This window comes from Neoarius graeffei, chromosome 5, assembly GCF_027579695.1.
Source record: "Neoarius graeffei isolate fNeoGra1 chromosome 5, fNeoGra1.pri, whole genome shotgun sequence".
Lineage (NCBI taxonomy): Eukaryota > Metazoa > Chordata > Actinopteri > Siluriformes > Ariidae > Neoarius > Neoarius graeffei.
The window spans coordinates 114,302,658-114,308,657 of record NC_083573.1 but is presented as its reverse complement, the minus strand read 5'-3'; the positions used below and the strand labels follow the sequence as shown (position 1 = coordinate 114,308,657).

At 42.6% G+C, this 6,000-nt stretch overlaps 1 protein-coding gene across 4 annotated transcripts in view; it reads left to right on the top strand.

Annotated features, from left to right (window-relative positions):
* The first annotated feature begins 1,621 nt into the window (after window positions 1-1,621).
* slc6a16b (solute carrier family 6 member 16b) overlaps window positions 1,622-6,000 on the top strand; it is a 56,691-nt gene continuing 52,312 nt past the window's right edge. The window contains exons 1-2 of one of the 4 annotated variants that reach the window (XM_060922796.1): window positions 1,622-1,826; window positions 5,088-5,208. The gene's annotated coding sequence lies outside the window, so the exon portion shown is untranslated. Of the gene's footprint in view, window positions 1,827-2,235; window positions 2,762-5,087; window positions 5,209-6,000 lie in introns of those variants that run through there. The other 3 variants (XM_060922799.1, XM_060922795.1, XM_060922798.1) reach the window with 3 other exon arrangements.

The window sequence follows — 6,000 nt, the reverse complement described above, 5'->3', positions numbered from 1 at the left end:
AAGGAGATTAAAGGTTGCAAGCAAACTTCTACTGTCTCCTTCATCCTCGATCAGATGCCTGTGGTGGCTGTAATTCTGCATTAAAAACTTTGCAAGTTCAAACCTTTGGAATAACATCGCTTTGTGTTAATTCTAGTGGATTATGCAAAACGATACCCACAATCCATGCCTTTATTAACTGTACAAATATCAAATGAACTTTTCATTGTCATGCCAACACCCGAATCTGCCAGAAACTCCACTTCCCACAATACACAGTGACCTATAAATATGGCCACCTTGGACTACAATCCCCTACTCTTCCTGCACTGGCCCATTCACACTCGGTTGAATCTTGAGTTCTAATCTTGCACAGCTGATCTCAATCTCACAGTCACTGCCGATATAAACAGACTTTGGACATTCATTCAGTGTGAAGTATCGCTCAGTGATACCTGTATGCAGACCCATGCCAGGAGCTTGTGAATTTCTTGGACAACTCTCAGATCTTATCATTTGTCACTGCACACAACCAGAGACAATCCTGCCTCACATCGCTAACCTGACATGCTCGTATAGGGTTCTTCTCTACAAGATTAGGAAGATTTATCCATTTCTGTCCACAGTGGCAACTCAGGTGCTTGTTCAGTCCCTTGTCATTTTGAGACTGATTCCAGAGTCCAGTTCTTATGTTCAACCTCCCCAAGTTCTCCCACACCACTGCTTTGCTGTGCTTCCTCCATTGGTTTCCTCCAAACGTGAGCATGAATTACAAGTCGCCTGCTACCTTTTCCCTGAAGCAGCATTACAATTTGTAATCGTATTCTTTGTTTCATCAGTAAACATTATCAGTCATGGTGAGTCCAGAGTCTATCCCTGGAATACACCCTGGATGTGATGTCAGTCCACTGCAAATGAAGGTATCAGTACAAACTTCTTGTTTCCTGTCACCTCCCAAAAACATGCTACATTGGCTCTAGTTGTGGGTGTGTGTTCACACCCAGTAATCCCGGGATAGACTCCTGGGATAGAACCAGGATAAAGATTTTACTGAAGATGAGTGAAAATATCATCTCATTATCCGTAGCCGCTTTATCCTTCTACAGGGTCGCAGGCAAGCTGGATCCTATCCCAGCTGACTACGGGCGAAAGGCGGGGTTCACCCTGGACAAGTCGCCAGGTCATCACAGGGCTGACACATAGACACAGACAACCATTCACACTCACATTCACACCTACGCTCAATTTAGAGTCACCAGTTAACCTAACCTGCATGTCTTTGGACTGTGGGGGAAACCGGAGCACCCGGAGGAAACCCACGCGGACACGGGGAGAACATGCAAACTCCACACAGAAAGGCCCTCGCCGGCCACGGGGCTCGAACCCGGACCTTCTTGCTGTGAGGCGACAGCGCTAACCACTACACCACCGTGCCGCCTCATAAGTGAAAAAAATAAATTATTTGTTATGTATTATTGATATAGTCGAAATGAATGTATGGGGCTTATTGTATATTAAATTGTTTATTATTATTATTATTATTATGTCTGAGATCAGCTTTAAAAATGCTCTGTGTAAACAGAGCGATTGGTTAAAACCCTTCTTCCGGTATCCTGATTGGACAGCAGATGAAAGGGGCGGGAATCCAACGTGGCAGTCGGTTCAGGAGAGTGTGGCGTCGGGTAACGCGGCTCAGTTTGCTGCACTTTATCGAACGCCGAGCTGCTACTGAGCGGTTTGTTTGTTTGTTTGTGTGAGTAACTCGCGGTTCGTTGAGCGCGTGGTTTGTGTTTGTCTCGGCTGGAGTCCCGGAGAGAAACTCAGAGCAGAAGAACACAGACACTGAGGTACGTTCCTGTGATTTCCGTTCACACGCGCGAATAATTCACACTTTAATTGAATAAATGTGGTAATACAGCCCTGATGTGTAGTTTTAATGAGGAGCCGCGCGCTTTTTCTGTGTCAGTAACAGCGGTTGGTGATTGCATCAGCAGCGCGACCACGTGGAGAACGCCATTAAAAAACAAAACCCGCCTCTCTCTGAGTTAAACTGAGTGTGCATATCTCACACTTTAATGGGAAAACATCATTCACGCTGATCCAGACTACTTTATTTCTGAATAAAATTAACCGAAATTATATTTTAGTATAACTTGCTTGTTGTTAATTTTGTTTAGAGGTCTGTGTTAACTGTGATGCTTCTCGAGTTTATTAGCCTGCGGGAAGTTCCTGAGGAGTCACTTCTGTTTATTAAACACCTGGACCGCAGGATACAGTCTGAACCTCCTGTTTAAATTTCACCAGCAATAACTGAGGCTGAAAGTATTTTAACCCTTTTTTGCCGGATTACTTCATTCAGGGATTAAACGCCTTTGATGTTACAGAGACTTATTCTTTTATTCCCAAGCCACGCCCCTTACACACAAGGGCTGGAGTCGGGCCTCGAGACAGAGGCGGGAAGCAAAAGAGCCAATCACAACACTGGAGGCTCGAGCCTACGAGCCAATTGCATCGCAGAAGGCGGGAAACTAAAACAATACGTGTGTGAGAGAGAGAGAGAGAGAGAGAGAATGAAATGAGCCCAGTAACATCCATGTTAGCATGTGTGCTAATGTGACTGAACTCTTCTCAAGCGGTTTCCTTCGGCGCCATGTCGGTTCGCTGGTTCTTGTCCCAGGTGTCCCGCTGCGTGTGGATGTTTTAACGCTGAAGTGATGAGACTGTGTGCCGGAGGGTCTGTGACTCTGAGCGCGCGGCGGGGTTGTATGTTTACCGCCAGCAGGTAAGAGATGGGAGTTTGCTGATCTTCATTCTGTGGCTGGGAAACTGTTGCTTCCTCGTCCATATTCAACAGCTTGTCTACTGATAATCAAATCTCACAATTCGCGTTCTGTTAGTCCACAAATGTGTTGAAATGCTCGGTACAAAATCGCAGCAAGAAATGGTAAATTTAGACTTCCCGGAAGTTGACCGGGGGAAAACTCGGTCTGCGCGTGGTAAATTTACACCAGCGCGCGATCAGACCGTGACAGCGGTGTCGTACCGACGGTTGGCAACTTCCTCAACCCAAATCAGGGACACTTTCTTCCAGGTGTGTGCGCATGCGCGCCCCCAGCAGCTGACCCGCAGGAATGGAAATGTTAAAGTTTCATTAACCGCACTATAAATCTACTCATTTCAGTGTAAAAGGACAAACTACTACTGTACTTGCCTGGATGTATGGTTCACAGTAATAGTCAAGACAGTTATTTCAAGTTTTCTTACATTTTATGTTCTTTTCTTGAAATAGCACTTGACTATAGCCATATAAGGAAAAAAGAAGAAAACTAAGAACCTTTATTTGTCACATGCACAGTGAAATTCATCCTCTGCATTTAACCCATCTGAAGCAGTGAACACACACACACACACACACACACACACCCAGAGCAGTGGGCAGCCACGCCAGAGCGCCCGGGGAGCAGTCAGGGGTTCGGCACCTCGCTCAATATGCCACAGACACTGAAAAGCCTAAACCAACCATTGTCAAACTAACTTATCCCACTTCTCAATAATACATGGGGAGCGCATTTTGCAGCAAAAACTCACATTTATATTATATATTAACATTTTATTATAACTTTGACATTTAAAACATGTCATTTAACAGGTGTATAATTTTTTGTTAGTCCATCTGTCTTCTGTTTGTCTGCATGCATGACAAGTCACAGTTGACAGTGACGAAGTTCATTTTTGATCAGCTCTGTGCTGCATCTGTCAGGGATGTCATTTTTCCGCGAATTCGTGGAATTCCGCTTTTTTCACCTCAAAATTTGAAAAAACTTTCAGATTTTTTGCTCAAAAATCCGCATTCGTATCCTATTCGTTCCAACTTTCAGTAATTCCGTCATTGAGATGAAACGAGGTACGTGATTGGCCCATCACTCTGTAACAACCAATGAACACGCTTGTTAGATAGCTGTACGTAAGCTCGCTTCAAAGAGTTGAAAGATGGCAGCCTCTGTGATCGAGCGTAAAGATGCAAATCGAGTTAAAGAAATCGACAGAATAGTGAAAAATAAGTTCCACTGGGAATGGTTGGAGAAAGAGGTTGCTACAGACGTTGGGCATAAGACTGTGAGACATTTGTTCAGCGATTTCGTTCTTTGGGGGGAGGGCAGAGGTCTCTGGCTGTTAAGTTTGGGGATGCTGGGACCTCCCCTGCCCGAGCTACGAGCGTGCAAAGTCGGGCTGGAGCCCGGGATAGAAACGAAACCTAAGTGAGTGAACGCAGTAGTTTTGAATATCCTTAAGTGAGTGAACACTGTGGAGTTATGATTATCCTTTGGTGAGTGAACACTGTAGAGTTATGTATATGAAGTTGACATTGCTAGAGTAGAAACTGCAGAAAAAAAGTGACTGATCTGCTGGAACTGGACATGGATGCTAGCATCTGTTTTCTTTGAGAGTTCCTGAAGACTTGTGGATGAATTCTTATGTTGCATCATGTTTGTTTGAAAAGGCACATTTAGGTATGTTCAACTTCTACAGTAATTGAAAGTATAAATTTTTGTTTTTCCTTATACATTTTTCTATTTATTCTAATGCAGATGATTTAATTTAGAATGACATTTTTAGGTTTCATGTTTTGGCTTTTTGTCAGTTAAGAATCATTGAATTTACTATAGGGGCTCAGAGTTGCATGTTGACCATTAAATTGGCTTGAATTTGTTTAAAGGATATGGGACATGAAACATAAATGCACGCTATATCAGTTTCTTTCCATTAAAAATATGAATTAATTGCATCAACAAATACAAAATCATCTATTAAATTCAGCAAAATCGTTATATTCGTGATGATTATATGGCATTTCTGCTCGAGCTCCGATATGCATATTTTACAACCGGAAGAGCCGCTGTCACGTAATCATACATCACAAAAACTTTCGGGCACAGAACAGGCGGGTAGATGAATGGAGAAGTGAATGACAAGAAAATTGTTTTTATAGTCTTTAACGTACATTGAACATCATGGTGTATTGTGCTGCTTATGGTTGCAATAATTCCAATGGGAAATGCCCTGGAGTAAGTTTTTTTTTTTTTTTTTTTTTTTTTGCATTCCCCAAGGACCCGAAGCTGAGGAAAGTGTGGGCTCACTACTGCCGTAGAAAAAAACTTTGCACCTACTGTTTCCCACAAACTGTGTTCGGACCATTTCACTGAGGATTCTTTCAACATTAATACTCAGGTACTGAGCGATATTAATTGCCAAGCCAAATTTAAGAGGCCGTATAGCCGGGTTCATGGAGGCAGTGATAGCGCCATAATATACAGGGCCTAACATTCCTACAACTGTAGAGACAGTCAAGAAATCCTGTAACATTAATGGACATTTAAATAAATGTTATGTTGGTAAGTTTGTTTAACTTAATTTTCATCTCTTTTGCCAAACGGCGTAGTGTTGTTGGCTGTGTGATGGCATTTCGCCATTTTGAATGTTTTCATCTCGGACTCTGGAAGCATTGTATCTCAATCAATCTCGAAAAATATCAGCAAAAAAAACCTAGCTTGCAACGGACTTTAGCTAGATCTATGATGAACTTTCAATGTATGATACAAAAATAATACTTCTTTCAACAGATCATTAGCCTTTGAGCAGAATTGTTTTCTTTTTAACTTACCAAGAAGTGTTATCGAGCCGACCGCTTTCAGTTTCATGGGGATTGAATGAACTCTCGCTCTCAGAATCATCTGACCCGTCAGAGTAAAGACAAGATTCATGTGAATTTCCAGCTATCGGTTCGAATTGATAGGGTCTAACTTCACATCTCTGTGAAACATCGGGAATGTCACTGGTGTCCATTTCAGTAACCTGTTTGCATTAGATTCCCAAGCGCTGGCTCCTTGGAAAGTTTTTGTGATGTCACGGGTCACGTGACCACCTAGCTCATTAACGAATCATTGTTTTACGCTGATGTATAAAAAAGTTTAATAATGTGATGATTTTCACATTTTTGACGCCCTGCAGTGATTTAGATGA